The sequence below is a fragment of the Dermacentor albipictus genome, chromosome 1 (genome assembly GCF_038994185.2).
Source record: "Dermacentor albipictus isolate Rhodes 1998 colony chromosome 1, USDA_Dalb.pri_finalv2, whole genome shotgun sequence".
Taxonomy (NCBI): Eukaryota; Metazoa; Arthropoda; class Arachnida; order Ixodida; family Ixodidae; genus Dermacentor; species Dermacentor albipictus.
This window is the reverse complement of record NC_091821.1, coordinates 524,446,891-524,465,672: the sequence shown is the minus strand read 5'-3', so window position 1 is coordinate 524,465,672 and position 18,782 is coordinate 524,446,891. Positions and strand designations below refer to the sequence as shown.

The 18,782-nt window shown below is 46.2% G+C and overlaps 1 protein-coding gene across 6 annotated transcripts in view; it reads left to right on the top strand.

The window, feature by feature from the left end:
• LOC135908158 (cholinesterase-like) overlaps window positions 1-18,782 on the top strand; it is an 828,064-nt gene that overhangs the window by 417,802 nt on the left and 391,480 nt on the right. The window lies entirely within an intron of this gene.

The window sequence follows — 18,782 nt, the reverse complement described above, 5'->3', positions numbered from 1 at the left end:
TTTGAATGACCTTACTAACTCAATCTGGTCTCTGCTATAAAATAACTCACCGAAATCACCGCATTCTTTATTTTTGGGACGAAAAAGTACTGCCTTTGACTTTGCAGTATTAACAGACAAAAGATTTTTATCGGACCATACATGTATTTTTTCCAGGAGCACATTTGCATTTGTGCTTAGCTTACTACTGCTATCGTCAGATAAGAACAAACTAGTATCATCGGCGTAGAATATGAAACGAACATTAGTATCCACACTGACGATATCATTAATGTACAGGTTAAAAAGCAATGGTCCTAAGATACTCCCTTGGGGTACCCCGCACGAAACTGTTCGTAAAGTTGACTTATATTCGTTTATCTGAACATACTGTCGTCTGTGCGATAGGTAAGATTTAATTAAGAGTAATGCTGCGCCTCTAATTCCATAACATTCAAGCTTCTGAAACAAGATGCTATAATTTATGCAATCAAAGGCTTTGCTGTAATCTAAGAAGATTCCCAAGACGAGGTTCCTATGTTCAAAGTTCCTTAGAATATATTCCTTCTGGTGTAAAAGAGCAAGTTCCGTCGATCGGCTTTTTCTGAAGCCATACTGGTTGTCAGAAAGTATACTGTGTTTATTTAAAAAACTTTCAACTCGCTTAAGAATGAGCTTCTCGAACACTTTTGAGAAGACGGGCAGAATACTGATTGGTCTATAGTTCCCGAAGTCATTTTTGCTACCTTTTTTATATATGACTGCTACTCTAGCAATCTGCAATCTCGGGGGAAAAGTGGCCGTTTCTAAGCATAAGTTGTGTATGTGCTCCAATGGCGCAGCAATGATATCAATGACGTGCTTAACTGGACGTATCTGTATATTTTCCACATCACACGATGTACTGTTCTTTAGGCCTCTGAACGTAGACAAAATTTCACTTGTAGAGACAGGTTCTAGAAAAAAAGACGTGGGACATCTATCAATAGTTACGTGAGTTGTGTCTGCTGAGGATTTCGGTGCGGCCGTAAAAAAGTTGTTAATTTTTTCTGCAAGAGAATTACCTGAGTATTCTATTCCATCGCTTGTAATTTTATATGGAGTTGTAACCTGCGAGATGCCAGAGTCGAGTGGCCGGATTTTACGCCAGATCTTATCAGGACGATTTAATGCAGCTGCAAAGTAGTTTTCGTAATGTCTGAGCTTTGCCTGTCGTATGTCAGAATTTAATTTATTTCTGCATTTCTTAAAGCGCTCAAGAACAAGAGTATCTTTTGTATCAATAAATAGTTGATACAATTTGTGCTTTTCTTTAATACGCGGGTAGAGTTGACGTGATATCCACGGTTTTCTTATTGTTTTAGGTAGCCTCTTTAATTTTGGAACGAAATGCTTGTTATAGACCTGAGTGAATGCGTCGAGGAATAAGTCATAGGCGCTGTCCGCCCTAGCTTCGCGATATATATCAGAAAAGTCTACACCTAGAAGGTCCGTGCGAAAGCTTTCTAGGGAACCTTCCGTTACACATTGATACATAGCATTTATACCAAGGTAGCGTTTCAAAACCTCCTTCTGGCAAAATAAATATATGCCCATATGATCGCTTATATCACAGCATGTAACTCCTGAGTGCATGAGTGGAGAATTATTATTTGTTAAAAATAGATCGATACAAGTTTGGGAAGTAGGGGTTATGCGGGTTGCTGTGGTTATCATATTTGTGACACAGTAACATCTAAGTAACACATCAAAATTCACGCTGTTCATGGTTGTACATAACATATCTATGTTGATGTCGCCACCGATGATCCCGTCGTACTTGTTGCTCTTTGCCAAGCTTAGATAAGATTCCATGATTTCAAGAAATGAGTCCATGTTACCAGACGGCGGCCTGTAGACCACGGACATTACAATGTTTCCAGATATAACTGAAAGGATTTCAACATCATCCTTCAGGTAGCTGAATTCGTTCAAAATTTCACACTTAAAATGGTCATTAACAAGTATGCATACACCACCTCCACGGGAGGTTTTTCGATTCAAGGAAAAAGTTGAAAATGACGGCAATTCAAAGGTGTCACTGTCGGTCAGCCAAGTCTCAGAGATCATAATAACATCAAAAGGGAAACTGAAGCTGTCTAAGAAAATAGAAAATTCATCTACCTTATTCCTAACTGACCTAGCGTTAAGGTGAAAACATTTAAGTACTGACAGGCTTTTCAATTCGAAGCTAACACTGTTACTGATTTCGCATGGGAGAGGTATGCATTTGGTGCCATCATGCTGTAGGGGGTATTAAGTGCAACAGACAAATGGAACCTGTTTATGATGTTACGTCCGCAAGGTCACTCTCATCTCGAATTATTTGAGCAGAATCACCTTCCTTTTGGCGAACAAGCACCTTGCCGTTTGAGCACCAAACAAACCGGCAATTGTTTTTCTTGGCCCAATCTTTTGTTTGCAGAAGTAACAATTTAGTTCTTCGAGTCAGGTTCTCACATAGGTAGGTGTTTTTTCCATTCCCCGCCAGAGACTTTCGGTTTTGAAGCCATTGGTCTCTTTGTGCTTGTCGTTGAAACCGCACAATAATGGGTGGTATCTTGTTCGCTTTTGCGGGAAGGCGGTGGCAGGCCTCAATGTCACTCTCATTAATTTCTGCAACACCGATTTGCTTAGCCACTTCGTTCACTTTCGCTAGGAGGTTCTCATTCTCAGATTTAGCAACACCATGAATTTATATGTTCTTTTTTCTGCTTCGGAATTCCAACTCGTCCAAATCGGTGTTAAGCTGAGAGAGATGTTCATCCCATCGCGTATTCTCGACCCGTGCCACTCTTTTTCGCAGGTGCGTAATTTCTTTTCCATGATTATGAAGACGCTTGATGATTTCATCGAAATGGTCAGACATCGTCTGAACGGACTGTTCAATGTTATTCACCTTATCTTTCAGCGGCATTAGACTGTCTAGTTTTTTATTCAGCTCTAGGAAAGCAGAGGCCATGTCAAAAGCAGGAGCCTGGGCTGGGGGGGGGGGGGGCATTTTTCAGCTACGAGAAGTCCCCGTTTTGCATGTACGACAGAGGAACGCTTTACGAGAACGAGCACTCAATGATTTACCCGACTCAGAAACTCCGGAGCAGCCTTGTACATGATATGGGTATTGACAGTCTTTGCATTTGACCAAGCTTTCAGGAGTATCAATTGTTTTGTTGCAAGCGATGCAAACTTCTTCCTCTGTATCCGTCATCAAAAACAGTTATATAGAACACCCACGTTGTGACAGGTTTGGCAGCGGCAGTGACGCTAGAATAGAGCCACAGGGCAAAATTAACAGGAAAAAGTGCACCAACCTGAAAGAAGTGCAAAAATCGTGTAAGCCGTGGAAGCCCGTGTCCGTCGCTCGCCACTGCCACTGCCAAACTGCCGAGAGCAGGGGCGCGGCCGGTTATCACAGATGGTAAAAGCAGCGCATGGTTGTTGGATCAACTTGTCGACGGCCGATGTGTCCTGGGTGTCGAAGAAATATAACTGCTTTAACCAAGTTGTTCAGCCCGCGTAGACGGCAAATAAATTCCAAGAGCAAAGCTGGATGACAGCCAGACGGCCAAAGCAGGAGCGGACCTGAAAGAAGTGCAAAAATCGTGTAAGCCGTGGAAGCCCGTGTCCGTCGCTCACCACTGCCACTGCCAAACTGCCGAGAGCGGGGGCGTGGCCGGTTATCACAGATGGTAAAAGCAGCGCATGGTTGTTGGATCAACTTGTCGACGGCCGATGTGTCCTGATAGAAGTGCAAAAAATCGTGTAAGCCGTGGAAGCCCGTGTCCGTCGCTCGCCACTGCCTGATCCTGATCCTGATGAGCTCCTACAGATTTCGATACAGATGAAGAGCTCCTACAGATTTCGACAAGCTTGAAGAAAGATGACGGAAGTGATCAGCCCATTTAAGATGTTCGTCAAATATTACGCCAAGAGGTTTATATTTACTTACGATTTCGATAGAGTAGTCTCCAATAAGCAGTGGGATTGATATGGTTACTTTCCGATTTATCGAACGAAAAATAACCGCCTTTGTTTTATTATGATTAATCTTTAAACTGTTTACATGTGACCAGTTACGGAGGCTTTCCAATATGACGTTCGCTTCAAAGAGGAGTTCATTCGATGAGTTTCCAGATAAAAATAAACTAGTGTCGTCGGCATATATTATAAATTCCGCCTTCTTGGAAATATGAACGAGATCGTTTATATATACGTTAAAGAGGAACGGATCTAAGATACTGCCCTGCGGTACTCCGCATCTTATATACTCAAAACTGGAGCTACAACCATCAACACATACGGATTGCTGCCGTTCTTCAAGATATGACTTTATCAACTTAAGCGGATTGCCTCTTATACCGTATGCATAAAGTTTATCTATAAGAATGTTATGATTAATGCAGTCAAATGCTTTGCTGAAATCGACAAAAATGCCTAATGTTAGAAGTTTATTTTCAATGTTTTGCAAAATTAGTTCTTTTTGTTTAGGTAGCGCAGACTCCGTAGGTAAGCCTTGTCTAAAACCAAATTGGGAATCTGTAAAAAGGCGATTATCGTTAAAGTAAATTTACAAACGCTTAAGCAAAATTTTTTCTAGTGGTTTCGAGAAAATTGGCAGAATCGATACTGGCCGATAGTTGCCCATGTCTTGTGTCGTCCCAGATTTATGGATAACAATCACTTTGGCTAGTTTTAGTCTGTCTGGGAAGGCTGATGAAGATATCGACAGGTTAAATATATACGATAAGTGAGGTGCAAGAAGGTCAGCTACAAATTTTATTGGTTTTACTGACAGACCCTCTGCGTCAAGGCTGGAGCTATTCTTTAAGGCCATTAGTGTAGCAAAAACTTCGGATGGGTGCGTAGGCTGGAGAAAAAAAGAGTCAAGTGTCTGTACAGAAATTAGGCAGGTAGCATCTTTGTTGTAGTCCGTTTTCGGGAGACCAGTAAAATGTTTGTTGAAGCTATCCGCTAGTTCAGTACCCATTAAGGTTACACCGTTCGTTGTAAGACCTCCTATAGAATTGGAGGGCTTGGACATGTTAAGGACTGCGTTTATTGATTTCCAAACTAATTTTGCATCACAGCGACCGTCTTTCTCATATATATTCGTATAATATTCCTTCCGCGCCTTCCGCTACTCGCTGTTTAATTTATTTCTGAACTGTTTGAAGGCAGTCAGATCGGGCGAATCTCGGCTGGATAAAAATTTTTGAAACATCTTGTCTTTCTTTTTTATCTGTTTATAAAGAGACGGCGTAATCCATGGTTTTCTCATTTTTTTTAGATTGGCGCTTTGTGGACCACGGGAAACTTGCATCATATATTTCACGAAATTTATTTATAAATATATTGTACGCTTCATCTGCACTGTTATTAGTATAAATTTCGGACCAGTCAGCAGTGTTTATCATTTCTCTGAATTTATTAAGATTTGTGTCATTAATTGACTGATAGGTAGTAAGGGCTCTTCTAGTGAAAGTTGAAAGTTTTTGAACAACCGACACAAAAACTGGACAGTGGTCGCTAAGGTCGGACGACAATGTACCAGCGCATTCGACAGTAGTGTATGCATTCACGACGTATAAATCTATAGTTGTCTGGCTGGAAGCCGTAATTCTTGTGGGAGACAATATTACGTTTGTAAAACCATTGGATTCAATTATGTTGGCAAGACTAAGTGACGTGTAATTATCTTCAGCTATATTTATATTGAAATCGCCACCCATGAGCACTATATAACGGTTACTAGAACAGAATTCTAGAAATTTGTTTGCATAATTTAGAAACTGGTCACTGTTCCCGCTCGGGGGCCTATACACTACCGATAAGATTTGATGGTTATGACGTAATGTGAGAACTTCATAGTCATTTGTTATAACTGTAAATTCATCAACAAGCTCGAGTGCGTAACAAGATTTAATATAAACTGCCAGGCCGCCCCCGCGGGTCCCTCTGTTCAAGAAAAAGCGCGAGAATGATTCCATCGAAATGAGATCATTTTCTTGTGCCCACCATGTTTCAGTAAACATAAAACAATCAAAAGATACCGGAAGATCATGTATCAGCTGACCTAGTTGTTCGTGTTTATGCCTCGTTGAGTGAATGTTTAAATGCAACGCTGAGAACAAGCCTTTCTTTTTCATACTAGATCCCAGTTCACAGGGGCAAACACGTTCAAAATACCGATTGACTGTCATCAAGAAATGATAAGAAGAATAAAGTACGTGACCATATGGAAAATGGTTGGCAAATGCAACATGTGCAACTGCAAGGCCGAGTTCTTGCTGACATATGCACATATCCCTGGTACAGTAACAAATAATCACGTGGGACTGTTAATTTGTACGATATAAACTTGGGCAATCAAACTGGATGCTTCGTCATGACTGAAACTGTTTAGTGCCAGAAGCTTAAGCACGGGGACACAACAACGTAACATGACGCAATTCGTTTTGGGTATAATATACTCACAAGGGATGTACGAGGGTATAACAAAACTTCTACAGAATAAACATGTCGCACTGCAAGTGCGCTTGGCTTCAGAAACATAGGCATGCGACATATTTTCAAACGTTACCATTTCTGAGCCAGTGACACCTTTTGCTTTAGTCATTATCTGATGACGCAGTGAGCCTCGCAATGTCCTCTCTGCATGCAATTCTGATTGTGGGCGTATCGTCGGTTTGACGAGCAAAGATTTTACCATTGCGCACCCAAACATGCTTCCATTTGGCTTGGCGCTTCTGCGCAGTTGCCTCGCCCAGAATGCGCTTGAGTTCAGGGTAAAGGTGCTCATTAACAAAAATTCGCATGTCAGAACCAAAACCAATGTCAGAGCATACCAATTTCGCAGCGCGCGCTTTGTGGAGAAAAGCGTCACGGACCTGCCTCCGATTGAACTGCACGAGTATATTTTTTACTGCCGAGTTTGCTGTCGGGACGCGGTGAATTACGTAAATGTCAGTTGGCAAAATAGAGGCATTCGCTTTTGCTGCAATTCTACCTATTATCTCAGTTAGGTTCTCTGGCATGTTGCAAGGAACACCTTTGATTTCAACATTTGTGTTTCGAGAGTATTGTTCAGCATGCAGGAGACGACTTTCATGAGCCTTCAACTGCTGTGCAAGGTCACTGCACCGACTTTCAAGTTGAACGTTCGCCTCTTTCAGTTGTTTGTTCTCCACTTTCATTCTATCATACTCTTTACTAATGAACGTCAGGCTGTTCTTCACCTCCCTCATTTCTTTCCGAAAATCTCTCTCGAATGTATCTCTAAAATCTTTGAACTCTGCATGAAGTTCATGTTTCAGTTCCTCGAAAAGAGCCCTGATTTCTTTAGACATTGCAATGCAAAATACACCGTGGCAGCAGCAGCAACAGCAGGAAACCAAACGAAAAAATAAATTCAGTAAAACAGTACAGCGCAGACCTGCGTGGAAGAAGCACACGATTGTGAGTACGTCGTCGCTGTTTTCCGTTGCCGCTGCTGCCGAAATGAACCTTGAGCGGGAGCGCTCGCAGCTTTTGTAGTAGTCTTCTCCTCGAAGAGCCAATGGGAATTACTGTCCGGGTTACGTCACAGGCCTCCAGCAGCACGTGTCATACGGCCAGGTGACGAAACTTTGCTGATATGACGAGCTAGGTGATCAGCTATGTTAGGCCGCAGAAACTTGATGTAGAACAGACCTTGAGCGGGAGCGCTCGCAGCTTTTGTAGTAGTCTTCTCCTCGAAGAGCCAATGGGAATTACTGTCCGGGTTACGTCACAGGCCTCCAACAGCACGTGTCATACGGCCAGGTGACGAAACTTTGCTGATATGACGAGCTAGGTGATCAGCTATGTTAGGCCGCAGAAACTTGATGTAGAACAGGCCTGCCTGGAAGAAGCACGCGATTGTGAGTACGTCGTCACTGTTTTCCGTTACCGCTGCTGCCAAAATTATAACCCTAATAAATTATAAACCCTAATTCACCTTAATCCACCCTAATCTGCCTAAGTCCTCCTTCATCCGCCTTAATCCTCTTTCATACACCTTAATCCTTATTCATGCACCTTAATCCACCTTAATACTCGGTAATACTCTAATCCACCCTAATCCTCTCTAATTCACCTTAATTCAATCATTAATGAATCATTAGTTAACTTGGCTTATCATTCGCTTATACAGGGGTGGACATGCTTTGGGTCGCTTCTGGCCTTCCTTGGGTAACGTGATATTTTCTGCTCAGAAGGCAACCTTGAAACAGCGATCTAAAGGATTTCGCCCTAAAACTTAAATGCAATGTGGACTAGCTAGCACTGATCAGCTGCACTACCATGGGTATTGCGATACCTGCAATACCACGGTATTTTTTCAGGGCTTGCATTCTTTGTATCTGACTAACGCACAGAACGACGCAAAGCAGAAATAATAGCTCCTCTACAAGCCGTATTTAAGTTTTCAGTAAACCAGGCAGCGGATGCTAACACTCACCAAAAGTGCTATCGAGAGGCTGTATCTTCGCGCATAATTTTTCACAACGGAAAGCAATATCTATAGCGCTGCGTTTCTGACTGAATAACATAACAGTTGGCGACGTGCCAGGTGATGGAGCAGCCGCAGAATATTAAGCATACTGAGTACAACCGCATTTTTATGCAACGTACACATTGCCGCAACAGAAATGCTGGTGATTAGGCAGGAAGAATGAAAAAAATGTAGCATTATGGTGTGCTTTGCTACGAGCAATAAGAAAGACGTCTCACCTCGCAAACAACGCTGTTCTTGGAACAAAGTTCCTTCGGCCAATGTTATGCAGCCACTGCTTCCTGCGCAAGCCGTCACTTTTTCCTTCTGGTATCATAAAGACGGCATAACCACTTTCAGGCTTCTCATTGCAGTTATATGCGCAACAGCATGGCATAGCGCTAGCACATATAGCAGTGAACAGCGTAGAACGTTCGGAGGCGAGGAGGTCGCGCGGTTGCGGCAGAATTCAAAGAGTGGCGGTACTTTCAAATTATCATGGGTCTTTATCACGGCACAATCTTGCGCGCCACATATGGAGCAAAGCGGGTAGGCAAACGGGAGGGAAAGAGGGGGGGTATCCACTCTTCCAAAAAGGGCGTAGTTTTCACTAGTGTTCCTGTATATGCTCCCGCAGGGAGCAGACTGTTGCGTAGGTCCGCCAGTATGTCCCAGCTATGAAGTGAAGCCACTCCTCGCGCACGCAGGAGCCAAATGCCGCGTGAAGTTCCATTTGCTTTTTATGCGAATCATATTACTAGAGCTCAACCCAGCTCCTCAGGCGCGGCGGTGTCGCCTTCAATACCACGTGACACCGTGACGTCACGACAGAGGAGAAACGGCGCTCCAACTCGCGCCGTCGCTCGCGGCGTCGCGGCGGTATATAAGCAGCTGCGCTTGCCTCTACTAGACACTCACGAGGTGAGATGCCTCCTGCAGACGGAGCTGCTCGTTGGAATGAGAAGCGAAGGTTGCGGCGTGCTACAGAGACTGTTTCTAGGTGGCTTTGCTACGGCGCAGCGACTACGCGCCCCGCATCGGACGCGGTGAGCGTCGAGCAACGCAGCGTTCGGCGCGACAACGAAATGTGCGCCTAAGCAAGCGCCGCACGCCTGAGCCGACGCCGACGACACCGGCTTTTCTGCGACACGAGCTCCTTAAAGCTGTCGCGTTAAAATAAAGGCTAGTATGCTTCGCATCCTGGGCTTAACCTTAGCTAAGCCACCGCCAGTTTTTTTTTTTTGTCTGCTGGTCAGCAGCTACATGCGCGAATTTGGAAGCGCTGAGCAAGATGGCACTTTTTAATCTGTGCTACGCTCGAAAAATTGGCGCAGCCGGAAAGGGGTAGGGTTCCAACCCCCGGAATTTTGTAAGTACATATTGTCACGTCCAAGTGCGTAAAAGGGATGCGGGGATCAAGCAGAGAAGGGAAGAGGAGAACGAAGACTGTGCAGCGGCCATTCCTGCTGTTCGTAGCCTGCCGTTCCTGCACTCGCACGCCTAAATAAACCCCTTTTCCCCGTGCTTGTAACAAGTTGGTGGACGGGGCGGGGTACGCTTCGTAACCACGGAGCCTACGCTGCTACAACTTCGCGGAAGCCGTCGACTTGCCGGACTTCCGCCACCCTCACCTGACATGCCGAAATACGCCTGCCAGATTCCCGAAGGATCTGACGCGGCTTCAAGGGCAGCACCTGGTGTTCCGTGGCAATACTCACCGGGTGCCACTCACTTTCGGAGGAAAAGCCGGAAAGATGTCGACGAATGGCTCACGAACTACTGAAGGGTGAGCCGGTCTAAACGTTGGAACTCGACCGTCCAATGTTGTGTTTTTCCTCAGCGGCACAGCGCTCGTCTGGTACGAGAATCACGAAGACACGCTCACTTCATGGGAGCTTTTCGTCGAGGAGCTCAGAGCGTGTTTTGGAGATTGTAGCGCAAAAAAGAAACGCGCTGAACAGACGCTTCCGCAAAGAGCTCAGATTCCCGGCGAGACCTGTATGACTTCTATCGAAGAAGTGCTGCAACTGTGTAACATGGTCAACTCTCATATGTCTGAAGATGACAAAGCTGGACATTTGTTGAAAGGAATAGCCGAAGACGTCTACAATTTCTTGATCGGCAAGGAAAGCTTGGATTCCGTATCTGACGTCATTCGCCACTGCAGGACCTTTGAGACGCTGAAGATGCGACGGATAATACCGAAGTTTGGTCGACTGGCTAATGTCACGACGGTGGCAAGTGTACACCCGAGCTCGTGTGTTTACCTTCCATCCACAATACGGCAGATTATTCGCGAAGAGTTGCTCCATCAGGAAGAGATGTACTGTTGCACACCCGGCATCACTGGCGCGTACTCACCACACGAGATGAGAAACACTGCCGTTTCGACCACATGGCAACCCACGGTTCACTACCCCACAAATGGCAGGTCTACCCACAAACGAGAGGGACCCCCAAGGAAGGTCTACCCCACAAACGAGAGGGACCATGAGCTATCAAGGTCATGACTACGACCAACGCCCACGCCGCACGCACGCCTCCCGGTGGTCGATGCCTAGCCATGATGAATGTGACCCACCTGCTGTATATGCAGTCGACAGCAACATGCGCGACTACATGGAAGAACATCGAAATTTGCGGCATCTGCCGGTGTGTTTCCAATGCGGTGTCGCGGGCCACATAGTGAGGTTTTGCAATCGTCGCCCAACAACGTGGAATGGTCGATCCGTGTCTTCAACAAGGCCCACACCTCCTATAAAGAGAACTCAACAGCCGTACACCACCTCTTGGTCAGCTGGCGTCCCTCCCGGCAAAGATTACTGGCCGAGAAGCTTTCGGAGCCGCTCGCCGGCATCTGACATGAGTTTGACGCCACCGCCATCTTCTCGTGCACCGCGTTTACGTCAATCTCCATCGCCAGTGCGCCGCTCCGCCTTGCATTCACAACCGGAAAACTAGCTAGCGTGGCCGATGGGGTTGAGGTCGCTCGACACGTGCTATCGACAGAAATGCCCCCTGCAGTTGCTATGATTAAGAACAAAGTGCACGTACTTGTTGATGGTGTTTCTACAATGGCTTTAGTGGATACTGGAGCAACTGTATCCGTAATAAGTCTCGGTTTTAAAGGTCGGTTGGGGCGCAAAGTTGTATTTCGGTGGGACCAGGCTGCAACGTTTTGTTGAATGTGCGGCGAGTCGTTGCGCCCTGTTTTTGTGTGCACTGCTGGTGGAGAGTGTCCAGCAACCTTTGAAAGGTTGATGGACACCATTCTGCGTGGGTTAAAGAGAAACATCTGTATGTGCTATCTTGACGACGTTGTTATATTTGGGCGCACATTTATTAAGCACAATACGCGCCTTGATATTGTCCTCGACTGCATCAAAAACGCTGGCCTGGTTCTGAACTCGAAGAAATGTAACTTTGGTGACCGTCAAACCTTTGTGCTGGGTCATCTTGTTGACAAAGACTGTATCCGGCCTGATCCTCTCAAGACGGCAGCTGTCGAGGCATTCAGTGCACCGCAGTCAGTGAAGCAACTTCGTAGTTTTCTGGGTCTTTGCTCTTACTTTCGCCGATTTATTCCTGGTTTTGCTGATGTTGTTTATCCCCTGACAAATCTGCTACATAAAGACGCACGGTTTGAGTGGACACCCGAGTGCGATTCTGTATTTCGTCAGCTGAAGTTCCTGTTAACCTCCCCCCTCTCCTTCGCCACTTCAATCCTACTGCGCCGGCAGAAATCCACACAGATGCTACTGGAGTTCTTCTGGGTGCCGTCTTGGTCCAACGCTATGACGACCATCAGCACGTGTTTGTTTATGCAAGCCACTCATTAAGCAAACCTGAACGCAATTAGACGGGGACAGAGCAAGAATGCCTCGCTGTAATCTTTGCGGTACAGCGATTTCGCTCGTACTTGAACCGACGCCCATTCCAAGTCGTCACAGACCACCATTGCCTGTGCTGGCTCGTGAGCCTTCACGACCCTTGTGGTCGCCTTGCGTGGTGAGCTTTGAGGTTGCAGTAATATAACTTCACTGTTTCCTACAAGAGTGGCCGAAAATATGCTGACGCTGACTGCCTTTCCCGTATGCCACTTGCCACGACGGACTGCGACGCAGACGATTTTACTCATCTCGTCGCTTCTGTGACACCCGCTTTTCCAGATATCGATGCCTTCAAAGTAGAACAATGGACCGACACTAAATTGGAGCCACTCTTTACTTCTGCCCATTCAAGTGCAACAAGCAGCTACTGTGTACGTGACGGGCTCCTGTAAAAAAAGGAACTACTCATGCAGGGATGCACGCTTCCTTCTAGTGGTGCCGGCACGTCTCCAGCAAGCAATCCTTCAGGCTATGCACGATGACCCTAACTCCAATCACTTAGACACTTTGCGCACCCTTTATCGCATTCAAGAACGCTTTTACTGGCCCCGGATGCGACATTCGGTTGAGTTGTATGTCGCCAGCTGCATACAGTGCCAACGTCGGAAACGCCCAGCCACTGCCCGATCTGGTCTCCTTCAACCTGTGCTGCCTTCCAGCTCACCCTTTCGGCAAGTTGCAATTGATCTGTTAGGCCCTTTTCCAAAGTCATCTAAGGGGAACCGCTGGATAATGTCTGCGCCGACTATTCCACACGCTATTGCGAGACGGCGGCTATACCATCAGCAACTGCCACCGAAGTGTCGATTTTCTTACTCCACGCTATTTGTCTGTGACATGGACTACCTGGTGTTATCATAAGCGACCGGGGGCGTGAATTCACGGCGGATATCATTGAAGAGCTTGTGCGTTTATGTAACTCGCACTTCAGGCACTCGTCCCCGTATCATCCGCAAACGAACGGCTTCACTGAGCGCACTAATCGAACAATCACCAATATGCTTTCCATGTATGTTGCGTCCGATCGCAAGAATCGGGATGAAGTTCTACCGCTTATTACTTACGCCTACAACACCGCCAAGCACGAGACAAACGGCTACAGCCCCTTCTTCCTTGTATATGCTCGGCCGCCCCGGTATACGCTCGACACTGTCCTCCCTTTTTACCACCACGACATTCCTACGGTCGCCGATACGCTGCGCCTCACTGAAGAGGCTCGGAGACTTGCGCGTCTGCGGACGTTGGCATGACAAGAACACTCCAAAGCCCGCTACGACGAATGACATCGGCCTGTTACATATCACCCTGGTGATCTAGTTTGGCTTTGGACTCCCACAAGGAAGCGCGGTTTGTGTCAAAAGCTACTGGCAAACTACGATGGACCGTATGTTGTCATCAACAAAGTCAGTGAAGTGAACTATACTCTCGGGCGCCTCACGAACACTGGTAGACGTTCTGCTAGGACACAAGTAGCGTATGTCGCACGGCTGAAATCATGCACGCCACGACAAGCTAGTTGGCTCGCCCAGGGGGCTTTGTCTGCGAGGAGAGGTATGTTACGTCCAAGCGCGTAAAAGGGAGGCAGGGATCAAGAAGAGAACGGAAGAGGAGAACGAAGACTGTGCTGCGGCCATTCCTGTTCGCAGCCTGCCGTTCCTGCTCTCGCACGCCTAAATAAACCCCTTTTCCCCGTGCTTGTAACAAGATATACACAGATATACAAACACACGCACGAACGTAAATGTAGGGGGTAGGACACCGCTCCATCACGGGAATAGAAATATGATTACGGGCATAGCTTAAACAGCTCAAAATTTTGTGTGCAAATGCGCTATTCCTTGCAACAAAATGCAACGCAATGTTTTCCAGCATGCATATAAGTTTCCTCACCGAGGCCAGAAGGCAAGAAGTCTTTTAACGGGTGTTTAAAGGAAATTTTATACACGTAAGGTGAACAATTATGTAGACGCTTTGGCTGCTGAAACCAGCGAATTAGTGATCGTTGCCAAGAGAACTATCGTGCCTGCAGTTCTGTCAGGGACCGTTAACAAAGCGTCATTTATCACTAACCGTCGTTCACAGCAGCTACACGTTTTCAATAAATGCGCTGCCTACACATAGATTTAGACGCATTTCAAATGTTCACAAACGCTCATTTCATGCAAAGCTTATTTTTACGATTCATTTATAATTAATACTAACCAGCTGATTTGTAGCAGGAAATCTTCCAGTGGAAAATGATTCAAGATGCACGAGCTTCTAGAGCAAATTTACTGCGTGCAAGGTAATGGATGACCAATGACTGGTGGCATCAGGGGAAGAGTGCAGGTTCTTGGAGCCTTGGCGGTCAGAATTCACAGCAACTGGAAAGGCAACAAGCTATTATGAAGAACACGTTATTTTTGTTGCATTAATCGCGCCAAACTGGCACACTTGCAAATTATTCACACATTGCAGACTGTAGTAAGACAACACATTTTTCTTGATTCTTTTTCATACTAATCGGGTCAGTTTACTGTAACACAGTGCCTATTAAACATACAGGCGGAAGATTACGTTGCTCACGTCGAGTAAGGCCGATCGAACAAGCGAGATATTGGGGGCGGTAAGTGCGTAAGCTATCACAGCTGTCTCAAAAACCGGAAGCGCGCGAGGTTTTCGCTTATTGCAAAACAATGAACACTAGCACGTCAATCAACGTTACATGGAGAATCAAAACACCGACAACAATAAAAAAAATCATAGGTGAGGAAAAGCAGGGTTCAGTGGGCAAATTGTATCCTCTAGTATTTGCACTGTTTTGAAAGCAATGTTCTATAGCCGCATAGTCAGAGCAATAGTACAAGCAACACAGCGAATTGACCAGGTTGGTCACGTAATATTATTGCCGCATATGTGCAGCACGAAACAGACGCGTCGTTCCTTCTTTTCCCGCGTATGTGTCGCACTTCACATTTACGCCAAAAAAAATCCTACAGGTACCTTTCATGCTACCTGTACGCATCTCAGCGTCAACCGGGGTGTTACTCGAGATAACTGCTGCTGTGGTGTAAACAAAGAAAATTCACCTCTGTAAACAAAACAAAAGCATCTCGCATATCGCGGGCCCTTTTGGAGATGGCCGTTCACGGCTAGGACACAGTAGCAATACCAGTCACTGGTGCACGTCTCTCCATCTGCGCGTTACCGAAAAAAAATTGTTTGCCACCGTCCGTGTGCTTTGTGCAGTTGGTGCGCTGCACACCATCACTGGATTACATGTGTAAATATAATGTGTTTCGTATCACGTCACCTAGATCCTTGACTTAATATCCTCGAATACCGTACCTAGAGCCTGGAGTCCATGAATGCAACGCACGCTCGACAGTCCAGTGATTGCAGTGTCGATGGCGCTGACGGAAGTGACCACTAGACATTCGCACCCGTAAAGTTGGCTTCGCAGCAGCACAGTTGAACACTTGACGTCATTTTGTCACACGTGACAGCGCTCAGAGAATAGCTCTGCGAGCGGCACCGGAAAAGTTATGTGCAACTCAGCTGCCTGCGGGAGCATATACAGAAACACTAGTTTTCACGGCCGCGCGCGATCGCGCGCGCCGCGCCGTATTTTGAAACGGATCTGGAAAAAAAAAATTTATTATGGAGTTTTACGTGGCAAAACCACTTTATGATTATTAGGCATGCCATAGTGCAGGACTCCGGAAATTTCGGATCTGAAACAGCTAATACCTTTGTGCGCGCTGTTTTCTGGACTGTCGTGTTTCCGCGATGAACGACACCGTCAAACACGAATGGGAAAGAACCCCCGCCTTTATTGCTCCGTAGTATATATACATATGTGTGCATGTCACGCATGCGCAGGGCATCGTGTCAATTGCCGTGGCATGACAAGAACTAAACACGACAACAAAGCAACGATTATGCCACATCTCCCCTCTTCCAATATAACAACCAACTAAATTACGATAAATAGAGTCAAAAGAAACGTACTGCTTTATATTCAGAAGTCCCGTAACGGGCTGGTTTTCTTACAGCTCTGCCGAATCGTGTAACGTATTCGCCTGGTACCTGCGGCGAAACATTACCATGGTCCTGTTTGGGGTCACATTGGAGGGCTTGGAAGTTAGCCTGATTGCTAACTTCTGCATTTTCCAGGCTAGGTGGAAACTGGTATGTCTCGTTGTACGAGTCTAGAATTCTGCTTGGCACTTGCTTGACTAGAAATTTCCTGTTGCGTTAGATCTGGATGCCGCTCTCCAACGCGACGACATACGACAGCGGCCATTTTACCCTCTGACAGATGACACCTTTTTGCCTGCAGTCCTTGACCCAGACAGAATCACCGGGTGCCAATGGGAAAAGGTGTCGGGCCGCATGACGGCGGTAATAATTTTGCCGCTGCTTTTCCCGGACAACTGCATCATTCTTCCGTACCTCTCTCAGGTTGGGTGTCTGTTACTAGTCTGCCGGATGGATAGGCAGGGTTCTACGAAGCTGCCGCCCCATGAGCAGCTCCGCTGGCGTCTTGCCTAGTGGTCCCGGAATGTCACTGTAGGCTAACAGAGCCGGATAGGGATCATGAGACTTTAGCCGTAGCCATTTTACCACTTTCACCATTCATTCTACCTCTCCGTTTGCCTGCGGGTACCTAGGGCTACACGTCACACCTTGGAATCCATAGGCCTTCGGGGGCTGCTTAAATTCTTCACTGACAAATTGAGCACCGTTATCCGTAACAAGCACTTCGGGTATGCCGTGCCTGGCGAAGACGTCTTTGACATGGCCAACAACACAAGTACTGTTGAGCGATTGCAGCAAATACAATTCTGGAAATCAAGATAGAAAATGCACTAAGAGCAAGTAGTTACGGCCGTTGAGATGGAAGATATCTGCTGCGACCCTTTGCCAAGGTCGAAGGGGTGTCTGGGTAGGGATCATTGGTTCACTTGGCTGTTCTCGGAACTGCGAACACACGCGGCAATTGACAACCAAAGAAGCAAGTTCAGAGCTCAAGCCCGGCCATCAAACAGACTCCCGTGCTCTCGCCCTCCATCTCACAATACATTGATGACCTTCGTGAAGCAGACTTAGCATTCTATTCTGGAGCGAGAGGGGCACAACGAGGCGAGTGCCATGCATGAGAGCCCCTTTACACACTCTCAATGTTGCGCGGTACGGCCACTATGGCCTAATAATGCTTGATAGCGAAGTTGGGCCGAGCCAACCTTGACGAAGGTAACGGCACAACGTACGGCAGGACTCGTCCTTTGCCTGCTCTTCGGCGACCAGTCTAAAGTGATCCGATTCACCCAACTCGATAATGCAACAGTAACAAATGAGTTCACTTCATCCACAGAAAGGAACCCTCGCACTGGTGCTCTAGAAAGTGAAGAAAGCAATTTCCAAATTTTTCCCAGGATCATATACCACATCAAAACTGAATCGCATCAGACGCATTCGGAATCTCTGAATGCGCGGCGGTACCAAATCTAGGGCAGTCTTTCCTAGGAAAATCACTAGCGGTTTGTGATCCGTCTCCAGCGTTATGTGTATGCCACGCACATAACTTTCGAGACGCTCAGTCGCCCATGTTGGAGCTAGGGTCACCTTTTCAATTTGCGCGTAGCGCATCTTTGTTGGAGTCAGTGATCTTGAAACAAATATAACTGCCCGTCTCTCTTTGTTTGGTTGTACCTGAAGTAAAACTGCACCTAAACTGTACGACGACGCGTCTGCAGAAAGAATGGTTTGATTCCGTGGATCAAACTTTGCCATACACCTATCAGAAAAGATAGCGCGTTTTATGCTGTCAAACGCCATCTGCTGAGGCGTAGCCCAAATCCACTCACTGTGCTTGTGCAGCAGCTGACGTAACGGGGCAGACTTCTCAGCTAAGGCTGGAATAAACCGCGAGAAATGATTTGCAAGACCAAAAAATCTCCGCATGTCAGCAACATTTTCAGGCGGCTTCATATCCGTGATCGCTACAACTTTTGCATGATCTGGCAGTATGCCTACTTTGCTCACTCAGCATCCCAAAAAACATAGCATTTTATACTGAACTGACATTTTTCATGATTCAAAGTTATGCCGGCTTCCGTCAGGTGTTCTAAAGTCTGAAACAATCGCTCATCATGCTCTTTCTGTGAAGAACCAAAGACTAACACATCGTCCATTAAGTTTACGACTCCCAGCATTCCATCAAGAATTTCACACATTTGCCTTTGAAAATATTCAGGAGCAGAGGTTATGCCAAACGGCTGGCGTTCAAAGCAATAACGTCCAAAGGGGGTAATAAACGTGGTCAATAGCTGACAATCCTTGCTTAGCTTTACTTGATGGAATCCCGAGTTCGCGCCAGGTTT